Below are 24,875 nucleotides of genomic sequence, written 5' to 3'. Positions count from 1 at the left end.
CTTAATTATAACATCATTATCAAATTTGGTACTTTCGGAAAAACCGATTCAAAGCTGGCACATGAAAAGATGTAAAAGGGGAAATGAAGGCAATAGAAAGATTTCACTAAGTGGGATCTTTTGAAACTGCCAGCTGAAACCCCAGTGGAACACTACTAATATTTACTTTGCAAACCACAGATAGCTACTACTTAGACCACAATATGCAAATATTTTCCCCATCGCCTATTTCTCTTACCTCAGCCTTGTAACTGAAGAAAGTCAGCTCACACGTACAAAATGCTGGAGGAGTTCAGCAGGTCAGACAGCATCAATAAAAAAGAATAAATAGCTGATGATTTAGGCTGAGACCCTTCTTCAGGACCATTTATTAACTTCTATAGATGCTGCCTGACCTGCTGAGTTCCTCCAGCATCTTATATGCTTTACTCTTGACTTCTAGCATCTGCAGAATCTCCTGTTTATGAAAGTCAGCTAAAGACACTCCCCCCACCCCCACTTAGGTTTTGCACTTCAAATATCATCAATACAATCTAGAGAAGCCAATCCAATTTGCTGGATTTAGGAAGTCACTGGCAGTAAACTGAGCTTCAAACATTTGTCAAAATTCAGTAACACAGCATCAGTTATTTTATGCATTCTGCTGCTTAATGAAGTGTATCCAGTTTTAAAAACTAAAACTAATAAATTAAAATACTAACAGCTACAGCAAGTTAACCAAGCCCACCTCTTTGGCCTGACCTCTTCTAGGAGCTCATTTAGAGTTGCAATAAACAAAACCACAGTCCTTATGGCCTACATTTTGAACCAGAGATGAATAGTGTTTGCTCATTACACTTGTACCTGCCTGGAGATTTAATGAAGTCAGGAGATGGCTATGGCACACTTTCCTCCTCATGGAATTTGGGCTCTGTGTAAACTGTGTTTGTGAAGATGTTTCAAGCAGTGTCAAAACAGGACATGCACAAGACATAGGAGCAGAACTAGGCCATTCAGTCCATTGAGTTTGCTCCACTCAATCATGTTTCAATGTACAGGGAGACCACAATCAAAATTTACATTTTAAAACTTGCTGAGAAATGAATAAAAAACTTAATTGAATTTCACTGAAGAATAACTTTTTAACGACCAAGATTGTTTGCAGTAATTAAAAGCACCCTAGCCTGGTGTGGAGGGTCCAATGCACAGGGTTGCAAGTACTGTAGCTGCAGAAGGTTGCAGAACTCAGCCAGCTCCATCACTAGGACAACCCTCCCCACAAGAGGATACCCACAAGAATGCAGCATCCATCAATAAGGACCCTCACCTTGCAGGATATGCCCTCTTCTCATTGCCACCTTCGGATAGGTGAAACAGAAGCCTGGAGACACACACTCAACAATTCAAGAATAGCTTCTTCCCATCCACCATCAGATTTCTGAATGGTTCAAGAAAAGTCTCATCATTTCTTTTTATGACAGCATTGTTTACTTTAGTTAGGTATGGCAATTTTATGTCTTTGCACTGTACTGCTGCCATAAAACAAGTCTCACACGACACAAAATGTTGGAGGAACTCAGCAGCATCTAAGGAAAAGAGTACAGTCGACATCTCGGGCAAAACCCTTCAGCAGGACAGGTGAAGGGTTTCAGCACAAAACATCAACTGTACCCTTTTCCATAGATGCTGCCTGGCTTGCCAAGTTCCTCCAGCATTTTGTGTGTATTGCTTGGATTTTCAGCATCCGCAGATTTTCTCTTGTTTGAAATCTCACATGATCTAAGTCAGTGATAGTAGTTCTGATTCTGAGACCAGCCTGAACTACTTGGGCAAACAAAATTCAAACCCTTGGGTCATTTGATTATTTACTGGAAACAATACAGCCCATGGAAGAGCAGGGCAACTCAGACAGCAAATAGAGAAGCTGCTGCCTGACTTATGGTCCTTCTAGTAGGATGCTGACATGCTCAATCACAGCAGCTTTTACGGGGCCATTCAAAAGTGTTACTGTATTTTGCAAATTAATTTTTTATGATTGCAAGACCCTGCTGGACATTTGAAACTTAAAGTACTGTAGGCCTACCCCGTCAGCGTGTTGCTTGTTGGCGGAGAAACTGAAGGAGCTGGACTTGCTGCAGGTCGCACTGCTGCCTGTGTCAGAGAGGCATCAGAGGAGTCTGTGTGGAGTCCAAAGGTAAGTAGTCACCTTTCCTGTGATCACAGACCACAATGGGCATTGTTAATGTGGAATGCTGCAAGTCCAGTTCACTGATTCATTGGCAGACGGTTGGGTGTAGGGAGGACCAAGTCCCATGCCACAGTTTCACCTGCTTACAGCACCCAGGAGAGAGATGTTTGAGTCAGTGCTGCAACTACCACCTGGCCCACCAGCATTCGCTCAGAGAAGACAAGCCATATTGTGTTCACCTGCAGACTGCTACTACATTCATGGACTCGGGATTTGGACTACTTTTGTACTTTACTGATATCTTATATGTGCCTTGTGCTATGAATGACTGTTAGAAGTGTTTTGCACCTTGACTCCGGAGTAATGCTGTTTCATTTGCCTGTATTCATGGGAATTCATTGTGGTTGAATGACAAACTTGAACTTGAACAGTTCACCCCTTACTGCTAATTTTATTTGTCTACATTTGGCTCATATACATCGAAATATGGATCTAATGTGTCACGACAGTGTAGCAGTTACCGCAATGCTTTAAAGCACGCCAGCAATAAGATCAGGGTACAACTCCCACCACTGTCTCTCAGGAGATTGTACATGCTCCCCATGACCACACGAGTTTCCTCCGAGTGTTCCAGTTTCCTCCCACGCTCCAAAGATGCACGCAGGCATGCTCTGTTAGCACAGGAATCTTGGAGACACTTCCAGGCTGTCTCCAGCACATCCCTAACACAAGCAATGCATTTCAATACGTTCTGGAATAGCACACACAAGATGCTGGAGGAACTCAGCAGGTCAGTCAGCATCTATGGATAGGAATAAAGTGTCAACATTTTAGGCCAAGAACCTTTAGACAGTCCTAATGAAGATGTCTTGGCCTGAAATATCATCTTTATTCCTTTGCATAGATGCTGCCTGACCTTTTGAGTTCCTCCAGCATTTTGTGTGTGTTACTCTGCATTTCCAGCATCTGCAGAATCTCTTTTTTTTCACTATATGTTTCAGTGTTTTGTTGTACATTGTGACAAATAGAACTAATCTTTAATCTACCTTCCTACACAAGCACACATCCAAATGCCTCCACCACTTCCTCTGGCAGCTCACATCACAAAACCACTGTCCTCTTCTGTGGAAAAAGTTGCCCCTCAGATCCCCTTTAAATTTTAACACCCCCTCCCATTAAAGGAATAACCTTCAGTTATGCCTTTTGGGTATTGGAACCACCTGTTGAAGGAAGCCATTAAACTAAAACTACAGAAAAAGAATTTTAACGAAGACAAAGTCTCACTCCAAGTACAAACTGCAATTCGATTGTAAGCATGGTGGGATAGCTGAAAGCTGATTGGATGAAGACTAACTAATCAGGAGGGACAGATGACGGGGGCATATATACCACCGGACTAGACATTCCGAGAAGATGGCAGAGTTTGTCATCGAAACACCAGTTGAAATCAATAACTGTACACGGCTAGAAGCCCCGAAAAGAGCTTATGATTATAACCTCCAATTATAAACTCCCCTATGACCAGATAGGACAAGAAAGGGGAAAGGAGGGCAAATAAAAGGAGCAATCTGAGGCAATGGGTTCACACAACATTTTAATGCATAGGCATAATGTCATCATTGTTTCTCAGCCATGGGTAAGGTAGAATGTCACCAACAATAAACACACGTGGCAAAAGCAGGAAGGCAGTATAGAGTCAGACAAGATTTTTAATCATTTACAAACCCAGTTTTGAAGATATACAAGAACAATCTTCATTGATTTTTAAAACAGTGTGTAGGTACAGATATTGCGGCAGGAAAGAGTTCAAGCGTGCTTAGCATGGTTCAATTTTTATGAAATAGTTACAGACATTGGGCAGTAATTACACACACTCAATTACCATCATGTTTTCAAGATTTGCAACATCCAAAAAAAGCCAGTCAGTTTGTTAATAATGGTTTAAAATTTTAAGAAGAGTTAGCTTACTGAAATCACAAGGCAGTTTTTGCAGGTCACGGAAAAGGCAAGAGGAACCAGAATACAACACACAAAATGCTGGACGGAACTCAGCAGGCCAGGCAGCATCTATGGAAAAGAGTATGCAGTCGCTATTTTGGGACAGAACCCTTCATCCTGTTGAAGAGTCTCAGCACAAAATGTTGACTACTTGCTCTTTTCCATAGATGCTGCCTGGCCTGCTGTGTTCCTCCAGCATTTTGTGTGTGTTGCTTTCAATTTCCAGCATCTGCTGATATTCTTGTGTTAGAGGGACCAGAATATGGACCACCTCCCCCATAGACTTGTTTCCTCCTCCTGGTCAGGTCCAAAGCCACCAATACCTTAACCTAAGAGGCCTCCCCACCTCCTTCATAGAGTATAGACATTTATTATTTCAAGCTAGGCAACCAGGTACAAAGTAGAACCTGTACAACTAACCCTCACCAGTTGACTTCTAGCAGTGACTACAATTCAAGTTCAATTGTCATTCAACCAGTCACATGAATACAGCCAAACAAAACAGTGTTCCACTGGAGCCAAAGTGTGAAACTCAGTACCAACAGTCACAACCCATATAGCAGAAAGACAATTAGCCACAAACTAATAATACAGCCCAAGTCCCCGAATGTCATGGCCTGTAAATTGATGGCCCATGGATGCTGTCATGGAATTTCTGCAAGAACAAGTGTGCAGCAGTCCTCATCACAAACTACTGCAGCCAAATACAACCCAGCACATTTTCCACCGAGCGAGCACTTCAGGGGCCAGCCCCCTACCCAGCACATCTCCAGCTCTTTCCCACACTGCCTCCAGCGCCTCTTCCTCTGGGCAGCTACAACAGGCAACCCCGCAGCATGAGGGCCTGGTTCACGCAGCAACCCAGACAACTTAGCTCTTGCACCAACAGTCTCACTAATGAATAATGGTACCACTGATACCAACGCGAGGGTAGTGAATCTGTGGAACTCATTACCGGAGACAGATGTGGAGGCCAAATCATCTGGTATGTTTAAAAGAGATCGATAGGTTCTTGATTAGTAAAGGTGTCAAAAGTTACAGGGAGAAAACAGAAGAATGGGGTTGAGAGAAGTAATAGATCAGTCATGATAGAATAGCAAACTCGATGGGTCAAATTCTGCTGCTGTATCTTTCGGTCACATGGAGTAAACCATGAAAGAATCTCAAATTACATAGCACCTTTCGTACCTTACAGTATGTCCCAAAGTACTTCAGAGACAATTACTTTCTCTAAGATACATTTACCAGGTCATTTGTGCACATCAAGGGATCACAAACAGCAAAGCAGTAAAGAGCCAGATAATCTATTTTTGGAACAGGCAAGGAGCGATAAATGTTATCCAATACAGAAGCAGCCAGACATTTCCCCCTTTGAACGCGGCTACAGCATTTTGAATGACAATGACAAGGGTTCAGCAAAACATCTCAACCAAAAGAAAGCAGTTTTGACTTGAACTTCTACTTCGGTGTTTCACAGAGGATGGATTTGGGACCTTGGTGAGCTTCCACTCCTTCCCTGCCAGGACACCAATTATATCACTGTAATTACTGCCCATTCTCAACAGGTTATTCGTCACAGGCCAGAAATCAAGCCTTCTGAACATCTCTTTGAAAGTTTTGTTCAAATAGGTGACAGATGTTTAAATACACAAGCCAGTTTAAAGCATGCTCTGCAGTAAGGCTGTGCCTTCCCCATTCTACTGCAGCAAGGTGCAGTGCAGATCTGCCTTGCATACCATTTATGCAAATTAATTTACAACAGTACACAGAGGTAGTAAAAGGTAGAACAGTAACAGAAAGCAGAATGTGCTACAGTTACAGAGAAAGTGGAATGCAGGTAGACAAATAAAGTACCAGGGGCATGGCCAGGTTGTTTGTGAGATCTTTCAGTGCATGGTAAGTCTGTTTGAAATTGGAATTGAGTTTATTACTGTAACATGTACCAAGATAAAGTAAAAAGCTCATACTGTTATACAGATCAAGTCGTTGCAACAGTACATTGAGTACAAGGTAAAACAATATCAGAAGACCGAATAAAGTGTCCCAGTAACAGAGAAAGTGCAGCACAGGTAGTCAATAAGGTCAGCACAAAGTAGTTTGTGAGGTCAAGAGTCTATTTTAGTGTATTAGCAAACTGTTTAATAGTCTTATAACAGAGGGGTAGAGGTTGTCCTTGAGCTTGGCGATACATGCTTTCAGGATCTTACCTACTACCCGATAGGAGGGCAGAGAAGAGAGAATGTCCATCGTGGATGGAGACTTTGACTCTGCTTTACAGAGGCAGCAGGAAGTGCAGACAGAGTCCATAGAAGGAAGGCTGGTTTTTGTGAACTGACCTTGCCTCTAATCAGAATGGACACCCAGCACAGCTCCTCAACTCACTGGGTAACTCTCATCCTTGCCGGCGCACCAAAAAAAATACCAACTGCTGCTCAGCCAACATTCCCTGCCCGTGGGTTTGGCAAGATCACAAGATTTATATTGTAAATTCATGATGGTATTGACACACATTTTACTTCAATCCAATCTTTAATCTCTAACTTAATTCTTTTTTATAAACACGAGAAAATCTGCAGATGCTAAAATCTAAATTAACACACACAAAATCCTGGAGGAACTCACCAAGTCAGGCAGCATCTATGGAAAAGAGTAAACAGTCAACGTTTTGACCCAAGACTGAGAAACTTCAGGACTGAGAAAGAAGATGCCAGATTAAAAAAGTGCTGGGGGTTGAGGAAAGAGGCTAGCTGGAAAGTGATGGGTGAGGCCAGGTGGGTGGGAAAGGTCAAGGGCTGGAGAAGGAAGAATCTGATAGGAGACAAGAGTGGACCATAGAAGAAAGGGAAGGAGGAGGGGATCCAGGGGAAAGTGACAGGAAGGTGAGAAAAAGTGAAAGGTCAGAGTGGGGGATAGAGGAAGGGGAGCGGGGAAAAGTTTGTTCACTGGAAATCGATATTCATGCCATCAGGTCGGAGGGCACCCAGATGGAATACACTGTTCATTTTTTTTTTACATAATTGTTTATTCTTTATAATTGTTAAATGCTGTTTTTTGTTGCATGTTGCGCCCTGACTAACACACCACAGCAATTTTCTAATAATGTTAATCCTTGAGCAACAAAGGATGGCAGTGCCTCGCCACAACCCTTTACTAAATGGCATTCGTTTGCTCTCTGGACAGGAGTAAAGACAGGAATGGAAAAATTCACAGTGGTGCAGCTGTACATCAACTGTGACCTCAGCCTTCTACGAGGAGTTGGCACATTCTTCCTGCAACCACATGAGTTTCCTGCGGATGTTCCAGTTAACAACCACATGCCAAAAAGATGAGTGTACGAGTAGGTTAACTGGCCTCTATACTTTGCCCCAAGAGCATAGACGAGTAGCAGAATCTGAGGGTATCTGAGTTGGCGTAGACTTAGTGGAACAAAAGGACTGGTTCTGTGCTGTATGACACTCTATACTGACACAGAGGAGGAAAATAACAATAGCATGGATCAACAGCCATTTTATTGTGAAGTCAGAAATTAAATACAATCCTTCCGAAACCAAAATCAAAATTTATAACCAACGATTTTTTTAATCTTGTGTTTTACCTTACCAAGAGCTTTTGATAAAATTAGTGCCAGCTTGGCAATTTAAATTCAAGCAAATATATAAACCTGGAACTAAAATTAAAAAGTTAGTCTCAGTAACGGTATCCATGAAAACACCAACCCGTCATTAAATCTAATCTGGCTCCTGTCAATTTTATCCAGCCAGGCTTGGGTGCAATTGCAGATTTTTAACTGGCCTCTTCAGATCTGGGGCAACTGTGGATGGAAATAAGGGCTAGGCATCCATTCTGGTGAAAAAGAGAGAAGAAAAGGGAAGAAAAAGAACAAGAGAGGAAGAGAAAAGAGAACAAGAGAGAAAAAGATACATAAATCTGAAGATGGATAGGCAAATAGGATCACAATACCACAACATACTCAATTTGCAAGAATTGGGAGCTAAAATCCAGTTAATAGATAAGCTTTATTTATTGAAGCACGTAGTGCAATGTATCCTTTGCGTTAATGACCAAGGATGCACTGGGGCAGCCCACAAGTGTTGCCATGCTTCCGGTAACAACATAGCATACCAGCAAATTACTAATGCTAACCTGTACATCTAGAATGTGGAAAGAAACTGGTGCACCCAAAGCAAACCCACGCAGTCACAGGGAGAATGTTCAAATTCCTCACTGACAGCAGTGAGAATCAAAGCCAAACTGCTAGCTCTGTAAAGCATTATGCCACCATGCCACCTCTAAAGATAATTATTGTAGTGCTCTGGTCTATAAACAGAAAATGATCCTTTGGTTTTCTACTTCAGCAAGAAAAGCTCAAGCCCACAAGCAAAGTCAGATTATGCCCAAAATGCTTGGTGTTATTATTTCAGAGGACCAGTCCTGAACCCAGCACACAATTGCAATTATGAAAAAAGCACAACAGGGCCTCTACTTCCTTCGGAGTTTGCGGAGATTCAGGATGACGTCTAAAACTTTTATAAACTTCTAGAGATGTACAGTAGAGAGTACACTGACTGGCTACATCACAAGCTGGTATGGAGACACCAATGCCCTTGAATGGAAAATGCTACAAAAAGTAGATTTGGCCCAGTCCATCTCAGGTAAAGCCCTCCCCACCATTGAGCACATCTACATGGAGGGCTATCGCAGGAAAGTAGTATCCATCATCAGGGACCCCCCCCCCCACCACCCAGGATATGCTCTCTTCTCCCTCCTACCATCAGGAAGGTGGTACAAGAGCCAGAGGACTCACACCACCAGGTTCAGGAACAGTTACTACCACTCAACCATTAGGCTTTTGAACCAGTGAGGATAACTTCACTTGCCCCATCATTGAACTGTTCTCACAACCTATTACCTCACTTTCAAGGACCCTTCATCTCATTTTCTCAATGTTTATTGCTTACTTATTTACTTACTTATTATTTCTTTCTTTTTGTATTTGCACAGTTTGATTTTTTTTGCACATTGGTTGAACGCCTAAGTTGGAGCTGTCTTTCTTTGATTCTGTTATGGTTATTATTCTATGTCTGTCTTGTTGCAAGAAAATGAATCTCGGATATATATGTCACATGATATGAATTGATGATGATATGATGATGAAATTGCTTTAAAATTTGAATGTTTGGTAACTGTAGTGCTGAGTGTTAAGTGGGTCAGGTCAATTTTTGCACTGGAGACAATGTTAAGAAATGTGCCCTCCCCTTTAAGTATCAACTGCCCCACCTGTGGCAAAGTCAGCAAGTCCAAAGCAAGTTAGCAGATCCCTCAGGATCAAAGATGAGCAACAACAAATTCATTACCACCAGCAAGGACTCTATCCAGACCTCTCTGCTGCCACTGAAGAGGTGCACAGGAGCCTTGGGCCCACACCACCAGGTTCAAGAACAGTTATTACTCTTCAACCATCAGGCTCCTGAACCAGCGTGGATAACTTCACTCACCATCAACACTGAAATGACTCCACAACCTACAAACTCACTTTCAAGGACTCAACAGCTCATGTTCTTAGCATTATTTATGATTATTATTTTTATTTGCAGTTTTTCTTCTTTTGCATACAGGTTGTTTGTCAGTCTTTGTAGTTTTTCATTGATTCTATTGTATTTCTTTATTCTACTGTGAATGCCTGCAAGAAAATGATCTTAAGGTAATATACAATAACATATATATACTTTGATAATAAACTTACTTTGAACTTTGACATCCCACAGAGTTGTAGTAATGAAATTCTATCTACTTATTTACTGGCCTGTTGGAATTAGGGAGATTAAATGGCTCAGCATGGACTAGATGGGCTGAAGGGCCTGTTTTTGTGCTGTACTTTTCAATGCCTCCATCACTCTATTTCCAGTTACTCAAAGGCACAATTTTATCTCTAACATCTTCCACTTCTCATCAGATCAATAATCCAGACCACTTTTTTTCCTGGATGCTATCCTAGTTTGTGAAATAATTTGAGTCCTGACGAAGAGACTCAGCCCGAAACATCAACAGTGCTTCTCCTTATAGATGCTGCCTGGCCTGCTGTGTTCCACCAGCATTTTGTGTGTGTTGTGAAATATTTCTACATATTGTTTTTAATTCATTTTTTTGCCTTCTTTGTGTTTTGGTATACTTTATCACTGACAACATAGCTGGGCACACTCCAGTATAATTCCTTTTGTCATTACCCAACATGTAACTGTCACATTCTGTAGAGACAGTCACTTAGGATGATCACATATGCTCCCTAATCCTGCAGTCTCTGCTGCAATTCAACACTGGGAAGGTCACTAAAATCTTGGTAAAGGTGTCACTTTCTTCATTCACAGCATGTGGTTGCAGTAGCATTTAATGCCTATTGATAACTTCCCTTGATATTTATAACTATTTCAGAGAACAGGTGAAAGTCAACCATATGTAGGCTGGGTGTCAAATATAATCCAGATAAGGGCTATAAATTTAACTCCCCCAAAGACAACAACAAAACAGATGACTGATTGGTAACAACTTAGTCTTCCTGGTATCGAAGAGGTTTAAGTACTCCAGGTTTATTTAATTCAATGAATATAAATTGCCCAGCAGCAACAAGGTAATTTAAAGTAGACGCTTCATATCCACAGTACAGCTTGCTGGATTACCAGTGTATAACTGAACTCCAGTAATCTAGCAGGCCTGATGGCTAGGTATCCGGCTCACTCATCCCTCAAGTGAACCAGGGGTTCAGGGTGCATGCGGTGTGCAGTCAGAGATACAGTACTTTCAGGTTTAGAGATAAAGCACACTAATAGGCCCTTCTGGTCCAACAAGCTTATCCTGTCCAATTACACCCATGTGACCAAATCACCTACTAACTGTACATCTTTGGGAAATGGGAACACCCAGAGAAAACCCACATGGTCACGGGAAGAACATGCAAACTCCTTACAGACAGTGGTGGAATTAAATACCCCAAGAATTTGTTCTTGGTTGAGTGTTCCATCTCCTCCAGTTAGATTGGAGAAGATAGAAAAACAGACAACAAACTTGCTGATAGCTCATGGTAGTGAAGTAACTACAATTAAGGCTTCAAAAAACAAAAAAACAAAATTGCCTTGATCCCAGATTGTAAAATCCAACTTTAAATTAATGGTTCTCAAGAGGAAAAAATAAAATTTGACTTTTATTTCTGTCCAAGTTCAGTATTGGCAGAGTTTGTAGAACACGTCAGAAAAAAAGTGTGGGCTACAGACAGTGAAGGTCTAAGGATTTAATAGGACTGGATCAATAAGAATTATGGGCAGAGTTTTGTGCGCGGTTCTGGTTGCACCATGACAGGAAGAATGTGGGGGCTTTGGAGAGGATTTAGAAGTCAAATCAAATCAAGTTTATTATCATTTAACTACATACATGTATAGTTCGTATGTAACCATATAATGTATATAGAAATGAGACATTTTGACGAAAAGATTTACTAGGATGGAGGATGGACAAACTTGGATTGTTTTCTCAAGAGCACTAGAGGCTGAGGGGAGACTGGACAGAAGTTTATAAGAATTAGAGCAGAGAAGAATGAGGGAAATTTGATAAGAGGTATAAAAAATTATGAAAGGTATAAGAGATAGGTCATTTGCCTCATCACGTCTTCTTCCCCCATTTGATCATGGCTGATTTCCCTCTCAAATCCATTTTCCTGCTTTCTCCCCATAACCTTTTCAACCTTAAACTTAAATTTACCCAATAACCTGGCCTCGACAGTTCTGCGGCAATGAATTCCACAGATTCACTGCCATCTAGCTAAAATAAAAAAGTTCCCCCTCATCTCCCTTCTAAATGAACAACCCTCTATTCTGAGGTTGTGCCCTCTGGTCCTAGACTCCCCCATCAGTGGAAACATCCGCCCTCTCCATATCCACTTTAGATAGCACAAATTGCTACAGATAGGGTACATGCAAATAGGCTTTTCCATTGAAGTTGAGTGCAATTATAATTAGAGATCATAGTTAAGGGTGAAAGGAGAAATGCTCACGTAGAATATGAGAGGGTACTTCTTTACTGAGAGGGCGGTGAGTGTATTCAACAAACTGCCAGCAGAAGTGGTGGATGTGAACTCAATTTCAACATTTAAGAGAAATCTGTATAGGTACATATATGGTATGAGTATGGGGGTTGCTATGGTATGGGTGCTGGTCAATTGGTCTAAGCAGTGTAACAGTTCAGCACAGACCATTGTGGTGTAGTATTCTATGACTCTAAATAGACAGTCAGGATCTTCCCCCACCCCAGAGTAGAAATGTCAAGATACTACAATGCATAATTTAAAAGGAAAAAGGGGGAAGTTTAACAGAGATGTACCAGCAAGTTTTTTTATTTTACACAGAGTGGAATGGGTTGCCAAGGACAGTGATGGAAGCTGAGGCAACTGGCACATGATATGCAAGAAATATAGGGAGGAGGATCGTGTGCAAGTAGAAAGGATTAGCATCATGCTCGGTACAGACATTGGGCCAAAGGGCCCATAGCTATACTGATCGACATTCCGAGTCCCAGTCTAGAAACGTGGAGACCAGTGATGTGTGCTGTGCAGTGCAGTACTCAGGGAATGAACTTTATCAGAAATTCCGATGACACATACGTCAGGAAAGACAGCTATGAAGAGGACATAATGTACCTACAAACTGATAAAGAGTACAGGTTAAGTGAATGGGAAAGGTTCTAACAAGTTCAGATTCAGGTTTATTTAAGATTCAAGGTTGTTGAATATCAATTCCAGTACACAAGTGAAAATGAGAATGAAATAAATTGTCATTCTGGATCTGATGTAGCTCAAAAAAACCCACAATAAATATAGTGTTTTAATATTTTTGTTCTGGCATCTTCCCCCTTCTTTCTCAGTCCTGAAGAAGGATCTCGGCCCAAAATGTTGACAGTTTATTCATTTCCATAGATGCTGTCTGATCTGCTGAGTTCCTCCAGCATTTTGTGTGTTTTGTTATAAATAAATATAGTTTGACTGTACATCCATAAAGTGATGTTAGGCACAGGAGTGTCTGTGCAGAAGGTGCCTGACAGGAAATTATGAAGTGGTGGTGGTTGGAGGTGTGGAGGGGTGGGTTAGTGGGTGGAGGTGTTGATCAGCCTTATTGCTTGGAACTAACTGTTTTTGAGTCTGTGGTCCTGGCGTGGATGCTATGCAACCTCATCTCTGATGGGAGTGGGAGGAACAGTCTATGAACAGGGTGGGTGAGATCCTTTTCTGCACCTTCCTGTATACATGTCCTTGATGGTGGGTAAGCTGGTGCAGGTGATGTGCTAGGCAGATACACTGAAACATGCTATCAAGATCTTGAAACAGAGGGGATGTGAAGAGGATGTTCTCTCTTGTGGGAGAATCTAAAATTAGACATTTCTGTTTAAAAATAAGTAGTCACCCACTGAAGACTCTTCTCCAGGGTCATGAAACTTCAGAACTCTTTCAAGGAGATGAAACAGTCTTGGAACATTTGTCAAGCAGCGGTGGATCATTCTGTGACACACACACGCACACATGAAGGAAAAAAAGGCGGCTAGGAATGCCAAGCTGGGCTTGCAGTCAGCACAGACGTGACCTTGTCAGATGGCAGCATGCTGAGGGTTTTGCTTGCCTGCTCCCGCCTATAATTTGTATTTTTGCACGGGTGGGCGTAGTGCTGTGACAGAAATACCAAACTCAAGCTTCATATCCTATTTAGGTGCATCTTTAAGATCATCCCCCACTAATGTCTCTATATGTCAAAGATAGACTTCTTAGTCATATTGTGGCTCTTGCACTTTACTGCCTACCTGCAAAGCATTTTCGCTGTAACTGCAGCACTATAAAGATTAGCTTTATTTGTCACATATACGTTGAAACATACAGTGAAATACACTGTTTGCATCAACAACCAACACAGCCCGCAAGTGTTGCTATGTATCTGGCGTTGATATAGCAAGCCCACAACTTAGTAACCTTTACTATGCACTGCCAGCAACAGTGGCAGAGGCAGAAACTATAGGTCTTTTAAGAGACTCTCAGATAGGTACACGGAGTTTAGAAAGATAGAGGGCTATGAGGCAGGGAAATTCTAAGCTGTTTCCAGAGTAGGTTACATGGTCGGCACAACACTGCGGGCTGAAGATGTGCTGTAGATTTCTATGTTCTGTGCTTTATATACTAACCCGAGCGTCTTTGGAATGTGGGAGGAAAGTGGAGCCACCAGAGGAAAGCCACATGGTCACAGGGTGAACACACAAACTCCTTACAGATTCTGGCAGGAATTGAATCCCGATCGAGATCGCTGTAAAGCATTATGTTAACTGGAACACTACCTTGCCTGCCCTGCTCTATATTGTTATTGCTTTCCCTCTGTACTGCAGGGAACGCTTGTAAAACTAAGCTTTCTCACTCCGTCTTGGTGAATGACAATTCCAGTGTCCATCACTTCAGATATTAATTGGTAATCATCACACCATTGTATTGCCTTATTGGCAGCCAATTTCCTCTCTTCAGGCTACAATTCACAAACATTTCATTGGCTCAAAGGTCGGAACTGCAAATGTTTCTGTTTCTTGATTCAAATTCAGCAAACCCCGTCAGGAATGTACTATGGATACTAGGTGAAAAGTTCAAACTTGGTTACAATAGTCTTCCTCAGTTGGAGAGCTTGCTGACACTTAGAAAAAAGAACAATATTTATCAGGCCAGTGTTATGGAATGCTACTGTGTATTGTTTTTTTTTGGGGGGGGGGAGGAGATTGCTACAGAGAAATAAAACCATTAAGGATGAGTTAAGGGCTAGATTTCAATTTCAACCTCAGATTTTGTGCTTTTAAGGGCATTCTTCAAGGAAGCATTCGGCAAATGCTCTGAAATAATTACTTATAGGAAACTGCTGATGCTTCAGTGAATGTTCAGCGACACGTCACATACAGCATGACATACATTCCACACTTCCAAACCTCCTACGGCACATTATTTGCCGAGACTTTTTTTTAAAAACAATCGCAAGTGCAAACCAGGTGTGGATTCCAACTTCGCAAAAGCAATACAGAACAAAAAAAATACTGAAACAGCCATAAAATACCCAAGTGAGCAAAGAAGTTAATCTAGCCATTAAATTACTTTCAGATGACAGCAAATCTGCCAACTAGAATGGGAAGGAAGTTTGGTCTCTTAACCCTATCGGTTATTATTTTTCTCCCAGAGGCACTCCTTTTAACATTAAGCTAGCTATTAAACTAATTATATTTCTCCAGAAAAGTATCAACCATTTTAAAGGAAGACAGTATTTTTATACTTCTCAAAATTTGGATGAATGCTAAAGATGTTTTTATATTCGCCATTAGAAATCTTAGTTTAAAAATCAATCTCAAAAATCTGCACTTTTGTTCCTATGCTGCAGGAGTTCCCAACCTGGGCTCCACAGACCCCTTGCTTAATGGTACTGGTTCATGACATAAAAATGGTTGGGAACCCCTGCTAAGCTGTATCATGTTAGTTAAGTCCAACTGCAAACACCAGTTCACTAGTTTGGATTCAAGCAACACAGGGCAAACAGACGAGAACCACAACCACATTGCCTAGGTCGGCCAGCCCTCCAAACTTAGTCACCAGAAAAGAATAGCACTTGTCAGAGAGACTACTGTGACGCCAACAGTCACTCTGAGCAAGTTGCAGAAATCAATGTCTGCAACTGGAGATGAAGTTCACGGCTAAACAATCTCTAAGGCCTTGGCATAATAAAGACACTCATGGAAGAATGGCAAAGGGAGCAGTTCTGGTTTAAAAAAACACACCTTTGCCCATAAAGATTTTGCACAGCATCACCTAGAAGATTCTGTAAGGATGTGGAAGAAGTTCTTGTGGTAACGATGACTCTACAACGGAACTTTCTGGCCCCAACACTAATTGGTATGTGCGGCATAAATCTAATACTGTGCATCAGCCAGGTGACACCATTCCTACTGTAAAGTATGCTGGATCATGCAATAGGAATGGCTTTCAGCAGCAGGGACTGGAAATCTGGTCAGGCCTGATGGGAAATGAATGCTGCCAAATACAGAGATCATGGATAAAAACCTGCCAGCCCCTCCCAGAAAGCTCAAATTAGGGAGAAAGTTCATCTTTCAGCAAGACAATGATCAAAGCACACTGCCAGTGCAACCTCTGAGTAGCTTCAAATGAAGAAAATTGATGCCCTTCAGTGGCCATCAATCTTGCTCCATCAAGTTATGTAACACTCAGAGATTTATCCAAAAAGACTACTGGCAGCAATAGCTGCAAAAAGAGGTGGTTCATCTGAGCAAAGTAGTGATGAATACTTTTAAACTGCTGACATTTCAATTCTTGAATTTCTTTGTTTTTCATGCTTTACAATCTTCCCTGTTTTTAGGCTTTACTGTGAAAAAAGCGTGCGATTCACAAACAAAAATTCTCAGTTAAGTTGATCAAAACCCCTGGTTGTAATACTAATTTACATGTACAAAGAGTTGGGGGCCGAATACTTTTACAAGACACTGCATGGAACCAGCTACCAGAGGAAGTGGTGAGGCAGATATGAGGGGTGATTGATAAGTTCATGGCCTAAGGTAGAAGGGGGATAATTTCAGAAACCGCGGCACATTTATTTTTCAACATAGTCCCCTCCTACATTTACACACTTAGTCCAGCGGTCATGGAGCATACAGATCTTGGACCTCCAGAGAGTGCCCACAGCAGGGGTGATTGATAAGTTCATGGCCTACAGTAGAAGATGAGTTACAGCTCTCAGTACATACACATTCAGTTCAACTTTGAGTGATTATGCAAAGTTTGAAGATAACAACATCTTCTACCTTAGGCCATGAACTTATCAATCACCCTGATGAGTTATTAACAACTTTCTGCATAATCACAGAGTTGAACTGCATGTGCATGTAACGAGAGCTGTATAACTCATCTTCTACCTTAGCCCATGAACATCAATCACACCTGCTGTGGACACTTTCTGGAGGTCCAAGATCTGTATGCTCCACGACTACTGGACTAAGTGTATAAATGTAGGTGGGGACTATGTTGAAAAATAAATGTGCTAGGTTTTATAAAATGGACTCCTTCTACCTTAGGCCACAAACTTATCAATCACCCCTCGTACATTAACGACCCTTAAACAGTAGGTGGACTGCATGGATGGCAAGAGTTTAGACCAGGTGTTCCCAACTTGGGGTCCATGGACCCATCGATTAATGGTAGGGGTCCATGGTATAAAAAAGACTGCGAATCCCTGGGTCAGAGGGATATGCACCAAGTGCTGGGAAATAGAATTAACTTGAATATGAATGTATATCTCGGTCAGCATGGACGTCCTGACTGAAGGGCTTTTTCTATCCTTTACAACACTGACTAAAATGATATGCTTTTAAATGAACAGGTTTTTCTAGTTTTTTAATACCCTCAAAGCACCCTTTAACAGAATACTCTTTCAACATCCATGGAACTTCAGGGCAGAATTAGGTCAGGGCAAAATGATCAGGAGAAATGGAAAATAAAGATTTAAAATTTCAAAATTTGCTTTAGGGAGGATGCAGAGGAAATTTACCAGGATGCTGCTTGGATTACAGTGCATGGTTAATGAGGATAGATTGAGCAAGCTGAAGCATTTCTCTTGGGAGCGAAGGAGGACAAGTGGTGACATGATAGAGGTGTACAGATTGATGAGGCATAGATCAAGTTAAAAGCCAGAGACTCTCTCCCCAGGGTGGCAATATCTAATATGAGGAAGCACAATTTTAAGATGATTAGAGGAAAGTATTGGGGGGGGGGGGGAAGGTAATATCATAAATAAGTTCTTTACATAGAGTGGTGGGTGTGTGGAACATCCTGCCAGGGGTGGTGGTGGAGGCAGATACATTAGGGGTGGTGGTGGAGGCAGATACATTAGGTGTGTGTAAGAAGCTCTTGGACAGGCACATGGGCTATGTAGGAGGGAAGGGTTACACTGACCTTAGATAAGGTTAAAAGGTTGACAACATCGTGAGCCGAAAGGCCTACACTGTGCTGCAATGTTCAATGTTAAGATCAAAATATCTTGTTTTGAAGTGTCTTATGTAATTTTATTCTCTTTTGAGGCTCATTTAAATTTTCATGAGATTACTGTTTTATTGGTATTAAAAAGAATACACAGGTTAACTGGAGAAATAAAGTTTAAAGTGATCACTGGAAACGGAGAATACTTTAAAGGGTTTTCTTTACAGTATTAAAATTAACAACTCTGGTCACAGTTTTTTTAATTAACACTAATCTTACGTTCTCTGAGAGAGGCATGTGATACTTTATGCTGTACGGTGAAGACTACTTACTATCTGGCATCTTTTCAAACTGCATGATCAGCAAATCTACTGGATAACCTTGACTGCTGCCTACATATTCTCCACTGCAGAGGGCTGCAGTGGTTTTCTGTTTGTTGTCAATAACTGGTGGCAAGGTTACCTTCCCTCAGTACAAACACAGATTGCTCTCACTTAAAGATCCTGTTCTCTGGAAAAGTGTAAATGTCAATCTCTAGGAGAGAGCCTGAGGCAAAGCAAGAAAGGACACAGGACACATTTATTTGAAAAGAGACCAGCTCGGCATTTTTGGCTCCTTCCGTACATGGAGATTTGTTCGTAGGTCACAAAAGTTTTTTTCAGAAATAAACCGAAATACTATGACCATGGGCACTAGTCTCCCGAGCATCGAAGACATCTTCAAAAGGAGACACCTCAAAAAAGCGGGCATCCATCATTGAGGATCCTTATCACGCAGGACATACTCCCTTACTATTACTACCATCAGAGAGGCGGCACAGGGCCCTGTAAACACACACTCAATGTTTTAGGAACAGCTTCTTCTCTTCCACCATTAGATTGCTGAATGGACAATGAGCAATACCTTACTACTTTCCCTCTCTTTTGCAGTACCGACTGACCACCTTGAAACCGGCAATCAGTAATCCTGTCCCACCGCTGATACGGAAATAATTTTCGTCTTACTTCAAATTTCCCCAAATCGCCACACCAACCTGTCACCATCAGCAGAATCACCCATTAGCATGGTCTTTAAAAGAGGCAAGTCGTTCCTCTGTGAAATTCTGCATTTATTTTTATAATCTGTGCTTATCTAGCCCCAGTCATATCTTCATGAAATAAAGGAAGTGCTTCTCGTGGTGTAAAACAACACACACCATATATTATCTATACAAGGTGGAAGTTCTGAAAAAACTTGAGTGGTGTGTCTATGAAAAGCATATGCAACTTGATTAACATTGGCTCTTCCTTAGTTAAGAAACAAAAAGAAAATTTACTCTAGTTCTTTGCTGACAGTGAATCAACAGAACAGATGTGCATAAGGAAAACAATGAAAGGTGGAAGATCAAACACGAGGAAATCTGCAGATGCTGGAAATTCAAACAACACACACACGCAAAATGCTGGTGGAACGCAGCAGGCCAGGCAGCATCTATAGGGAGAAGCACTGTCGACGTTTCGGGCCAAGACCCTTCGTCAGGACTAAGGTGGAAGATATTCACAACAAGATGAAGTTCTCAAAGGGGTTTACACTCCACATCAGCGAAGGTGTAGAACTGTCTGAAGAGACGCTGAAGGAAAAAGCAAAATTATTTCAAAAGATCACGTCACTGTGTTGGGCTGCTTTAACGCTGGAGGTGTAACTAACGGGTGTCAGTCGTTAGTCATCGGCAAAAGTTTATGCCCCAGAGCTTTCAAAGGTATAAAGCAGTTTTCAGTGATTTACCATGCCAACAAAGAAAGGATGGATTACAATTGACATTACATTAGAATGGTTTGAATATTAGTTTGTTCCAGAAACGAGAGTTCACTGTGACTCTGTTGGTCTGGACAAACATTGTAAGATACTGCTGGATTGCTCTGTGCATCCAAAAGCAGAACTCTTGGTAAAGAGAAATGTTTACATTATCTACCTAACACCTAATGAACATTAATTCGACTCCTGGACAATGGCATGTAACGTTCCTGAGGCTAATTATGGCTCCCCATTTTTTAAAGTGGCTACTGAATGCAGCTGACTCTTGTAGACCAGTACAGGAATCGTGAAAAAATTGCTTTTCATTTATAATTTCTATTTTCTTTATTATACAAGGGTGAAGTGATCAAGTGGATTAAAAGGGTTTATTTGATCCTAACCTAACCACCTGTGATTCGGCAATATCACTAATCTGGCACTGCACAGGTCCCAATCTTTTGGATTTGTTGTGGTTAACCTGTATTTATTTATATTTCTTCTTACTGTATTTAATAGTATTTATGTATTGCACTATACTGCTGCCACAAAACAAAAAAAATTCAGAACATACATCAGTGATATTAAACCTGATTCTGGTTTCAAAGCACAAAAACATTAGGGTGAAGTTAGGGATGACGAGTGGCAGCATAGTCACACAACAATTAGCGTTAATGCTATTAAAGCTCCAGCTGTAAGACTGGGCTTCAATTCCTGCTGCTGTCAGTAAAGAGTTTGCACGTTGTCCCCATGACTACATGGGTTTCCTCTGAGTGCTCCAGTTTCCTCTCACATTCTTAAGGTGTACAAGTTAAACACAGAACACAGAAAACCTACAGCACAATACTTTTGGTCCACAATGCTATGCTAAACATGTACTTACTTTAGAAGTTACCTAGAGTTACCCATAGCCCTCTATTTTTCTAAGCTCCATGCACCTACCCCAGAGTCTCTTAAAAGACCCTATTGTACCTGCCTCCACCACCATCACTGGCAGCTCATTCCATGCACTCACCACTCTGTGTAAAAATCTTATCCCTGACATCTCCTCTTTACCTACTTCCAAGCACCTTAAAACTGTGCCCTCTCGTGTTAGATTATGGTTAGTGAGTTGTGGGCATGCTGTGTTGGAAGTGTGGCAACACTTGCAAACTGCCAACACAACCTTCGCATATTTGATTTGACGCAAACAACGTATTACACTTTATGTTTCGATGTACATGTGACTAATAAAGCTAATCTTTATCACTAAAGGGTAGACACACTTTATGGTCTTAGCAAGAACATGTTAACTTGGCTGATGAGAAATACTGAGGCCTGGTAAAGAAAAGGAAGGAAACGTATAACACATTCAGGCAGCCATGTACAGATTAATCTCCTGACAAATACAAGTAGTTTAAGATGAGGCTTAAGAGGGAAATCAGGAGAGCAAAAAGAGGGCATTAGATGGATTTGACAAGCAGGATTAAAGATATTTCCAAGAGATTCTTCAGTTATATTAACATTAAAGGGTGACAAATTCCTCTTACAGACCATCAGGGCTGCCTATGCATGGAGGCAAGGGAGATGGATGAGATTTTTGATATCTGTTTCTCCTCTGTGTATACTGAGGAAATCAAGGATGCCAAATTAATGATGATGATAAGCAGAGATCTGAGAACATTTGCACATTTCAAGGAAGGAAGCATTTGCAATCTTCAAGAGCATTAAGGTGGGAAAAGGAGCTGTGCCTCAGGAAAGCAGTGTCTATCATTAAGGAGGTACAGAAGCCTGAAGGCACACACTTAGTGATTCAGGAACACCTTTTTCCCCTCTGCCATCTGATTTCTGAATGGACATTGAACCCAGGAACACTGCCTCACTACGTTTTCTTAAATTTCTGTTTCTGCACTACTCAACTATTTAATCAACTACTCAACTATACATATACACTCACACCTACTGTAACTCAGTTTTTTCTTTATTATCATGTATTAAAATTGTACAAATTTCACGACATATGGCGGTGATATTATTCTGATTCTGAAGTGCAACTCTGGATCTCATGGGAGGTCAATGAAGAAATCGTAGAGAGCCTAGTTGCTTTGTTAGCCACTGGCAAAGTTCCCAAAGACTAGAAGGTGACTAATTTTGCAGAGAGGGCATGCAAGCGAACTACAATCCAGTGAACCTGACTTCACTCGTAAGAAAATTACTGGAGGGAATTCAGAGGAACTTGGATAGTGAAGGCATGATCAGAAATAGTCACTGTGGGGTGGGGGTCATGTCTTGCAAATCTTTTTGAGTTTTTTTTGAAAAGGTAACTAAGGGGCAATGGATATTGCCTATATGGACTTTAAGGGCTTTTACAAAGTCCTGCATGGCAGGCTGTTCTGGTTGCATGGGATTCAGCGGAGCTAATGGAGTGGATTCAGAACTGGCTCAATGATAGGAAGCAGAGGGTGATGGTTGAAAGTGGATTTTCCAACTGGAGGTCTGTGACAAGTGGGATGCCCAGGGGCCAGAATTAGGACATTCGGCCTATCCAGTCAGCTCCACATTCGATCATGGCTGATTTATTTTCCCTCTCAATTCCCATTCTCCTGCCTTCTTCTTGCAATTTTTGATGCCCAGACTAATCAAGAACCTAACAACCTCCACTTTAAATATACCCATGACTTGGACTCCACAGCTGTCTGTGGCAATGAATTCCACAGATTCACCACTCCCTAGCTAAAGAGATTCCTCCTCATCTCTGTTCTAAAGGGATGCCCTTCTATTCTGAGGTTGTTCCCTCTGATACTAGTCTCTCCACTTTTGGAAACATCCTCTCCCTGTCCACTATCTCTCCCAAACCCCAACAAATATCTGTGTAAATATCATACCACAGTACTTCCATGAATCAAATAAAAAGGCATAGAATTAAAGTGATTCTCAAAATTGACATTTTTCTTTAAAAAGAAGTGATTACGATCAGGAATACACTGCTCAGGGAACAGTGGGAAATTCTGGAGTGGACACTAAACAGGTATTTGTGTAAAGGTGTCATCTCTACAACGATAACATGAATAATCCCCAATGGTAGTTGAGCTGAATCGAGCTAACAAGCCTGGTATTTTAAAGAATAAAAATGAGTCAGCAATTTCACTGCCAAAATCAAAAATTGTCAAATAAATATCAATGGTGCAGTTAATTTCTAAGCTCCCCAAACAACTAAAGCAATGAAGACCAAAGTATAGATGACACCCTTACATGAACACATGTTTAGTGTTCAGCCTCCTTCCAGAATTTGAATATGTGGTCTAGATTTGACGGTGGACTGTTTTTCCTTTCCGGCAGGGAACTGATCAAATCTTTTTCCAGGGGCATGGATAACAATATTTGAATTTGAGTTTCTGGCACAGGAAGCGATTTAGTCCCATTGCCTCCCCTGTCAGTACCAGTTTTAGTTTGCCTCAAATCTCATCAGCTGACAACAACGCGAGAAAGAAACTCTTCTCATGAAAGGATTACAGTGCAGGAACAGACCATTTGTTGTGTACATTCTTCCTCTTACCCCTATCTATCTTACAGAACCAGGCCTATCAATGGTCAAGGGTAAACTTGAAAGGCATTTGATGCAAAATTATATCTAAATTATTCTCATTAATTCAGCAAACTATCATGCTTCACAAATTGACGGTTGTGTTATCAACTGTTTAGAACATAAAATCATAAGACATAGGAACCGAATTGGCCATTCTGCCCAAAGATTCTGCTCCGCCATTCCATCATGACTGATTTATTATCCCTCACAAGCTTTCTCTTGCCTTCATCTTTGAGGCCTTAATTATCAAGAATACATGAACCTCCTCTTTACATCTACCCAATGACTTGGCCTCCTCAAATTCCGCAGATTCACCACCTTCTGCCTAAAGAAATACCTTATAATTTCTGATCTAAAGTGACATCCTTCTATTCTGAGGCTTTGCCCTCTGGTCTTAGACGCACTCACTGCAGGAAACACCATCTCCACATCCACTCTATCGAGCCCTTCAATAAAAAAAATGGGCTTCAATGAGACCCCCCTCCCATTTTTCTAAACTCCAGTGAGTATAGACCCAAAGCCATCAAACGCTCCTCATACATTAACCCTTTCATTTGCAGGATCTTTCTCATAAATCCCCTCTCAAATGCCAGCACATCCTTTCTTAGGCAAGGAGCCCAAAGGCTGCTCACAATGCTCTGAGCAAACATGAGGAAATCTGCAGATGCTGGAAATTCAAACAATACACACAAAATGCTGGTCGAACACAGCAGGCCAGGCACCATCTATAAGGAGAAGCACTGTTGACGTTTCGGGCTGAAACCCTTCGTCCTGACAGTGCATCTCCTTATAGATGCTGCCTGGCCTGCTGTGTTTCACCAGCATTTTGTGTGTGTTGTCATAACGCTCTAAATGTGTTCTAGCTAATGCAGAGCAGATTCCCTCCAGGCACATAAACGGAAAACTTATATTTGAACATTATCTCATGACATGAGGCATATGAGAACAGATCACTTCCTTTCAACAGAGTCATAGAGACCAGACGCAAGGAAGGCCTTCCACCTACATCAACCATCTACTTACACTGATCCTGTTTTATTTTGCCCACAATCCCATCAATTCACCCAAGATTCTAACACTTAGCTACTTGCTAGACAGCAACTTACAGTGGTCATCACAGACATACACCTACCTTTTGGAGGAAACCGAAGCACCCAGAGGAAACCCGTTGTTCACAGGGACAAGTGTAAACGTCACACAGACAATACCCCAGGTCAGGATTGCTCTTCGGGGCTGGACTTGAAAGTCAGCAGCTCTAGAACACAAGAAGACAGCAGGAATAGGACAACACACACAAAGTGCTGGAGGAGCTCAGCAGGTCAGGCGGCATCAATGTTGGG

The 24,875-nt window shown here is 41.5% G+C and overlaps 1 protein-coding gene across 8 annotated transcripts in view; it reads right to left on the bottom strand.

The window, feature by feature from the left end:
* The window catches only part of zbtb47b (zinc finger and BTB domain containing 47b), a 270,179-nt gene that overhangs the window by 137,858 nt on the left and 107,446 nt on the right, over positions 1–24,875 (bottom strand). For 3 of the 8 annotated variants that reach the window (XM_059971748.1, XM_059971747.1, XM_059971749.1), the window contains exon 2: positions 24,668–24,790. The exons of the other annotated variants lie outside the window; for them this stretch is intronic. The gene's annotated coding sequence lies outside the window, so the exon portion shown is untranslated. The remainder of the gene's footprint in view (positions 1–24,667; positions 24,791–24,875) is intronic. 8 annotated transcript variants of the gene reach the window in all.

This window comes from Hypanus sabinus, chromosome 6, assembly GCF_030144855.1.
Source record: "Hypanus sabinus isolate sHypSab1 chromosome 6, sHypSab1.hap1, whole genome shotgun sequence".
In the NCBI taxonomy this organism is placed as follows: Eukaryota; Metazoa; Chordata; class Chondrichthyes; order Myliobatiformes; family Dasyatidae; genus Hypanus; species Hypanus sabinus.
The sequence above is the reverse complement of the archived record's forward strand: the minus strand, read 5'-3'. Positions and strand labels throughout refer to the sequence as shown.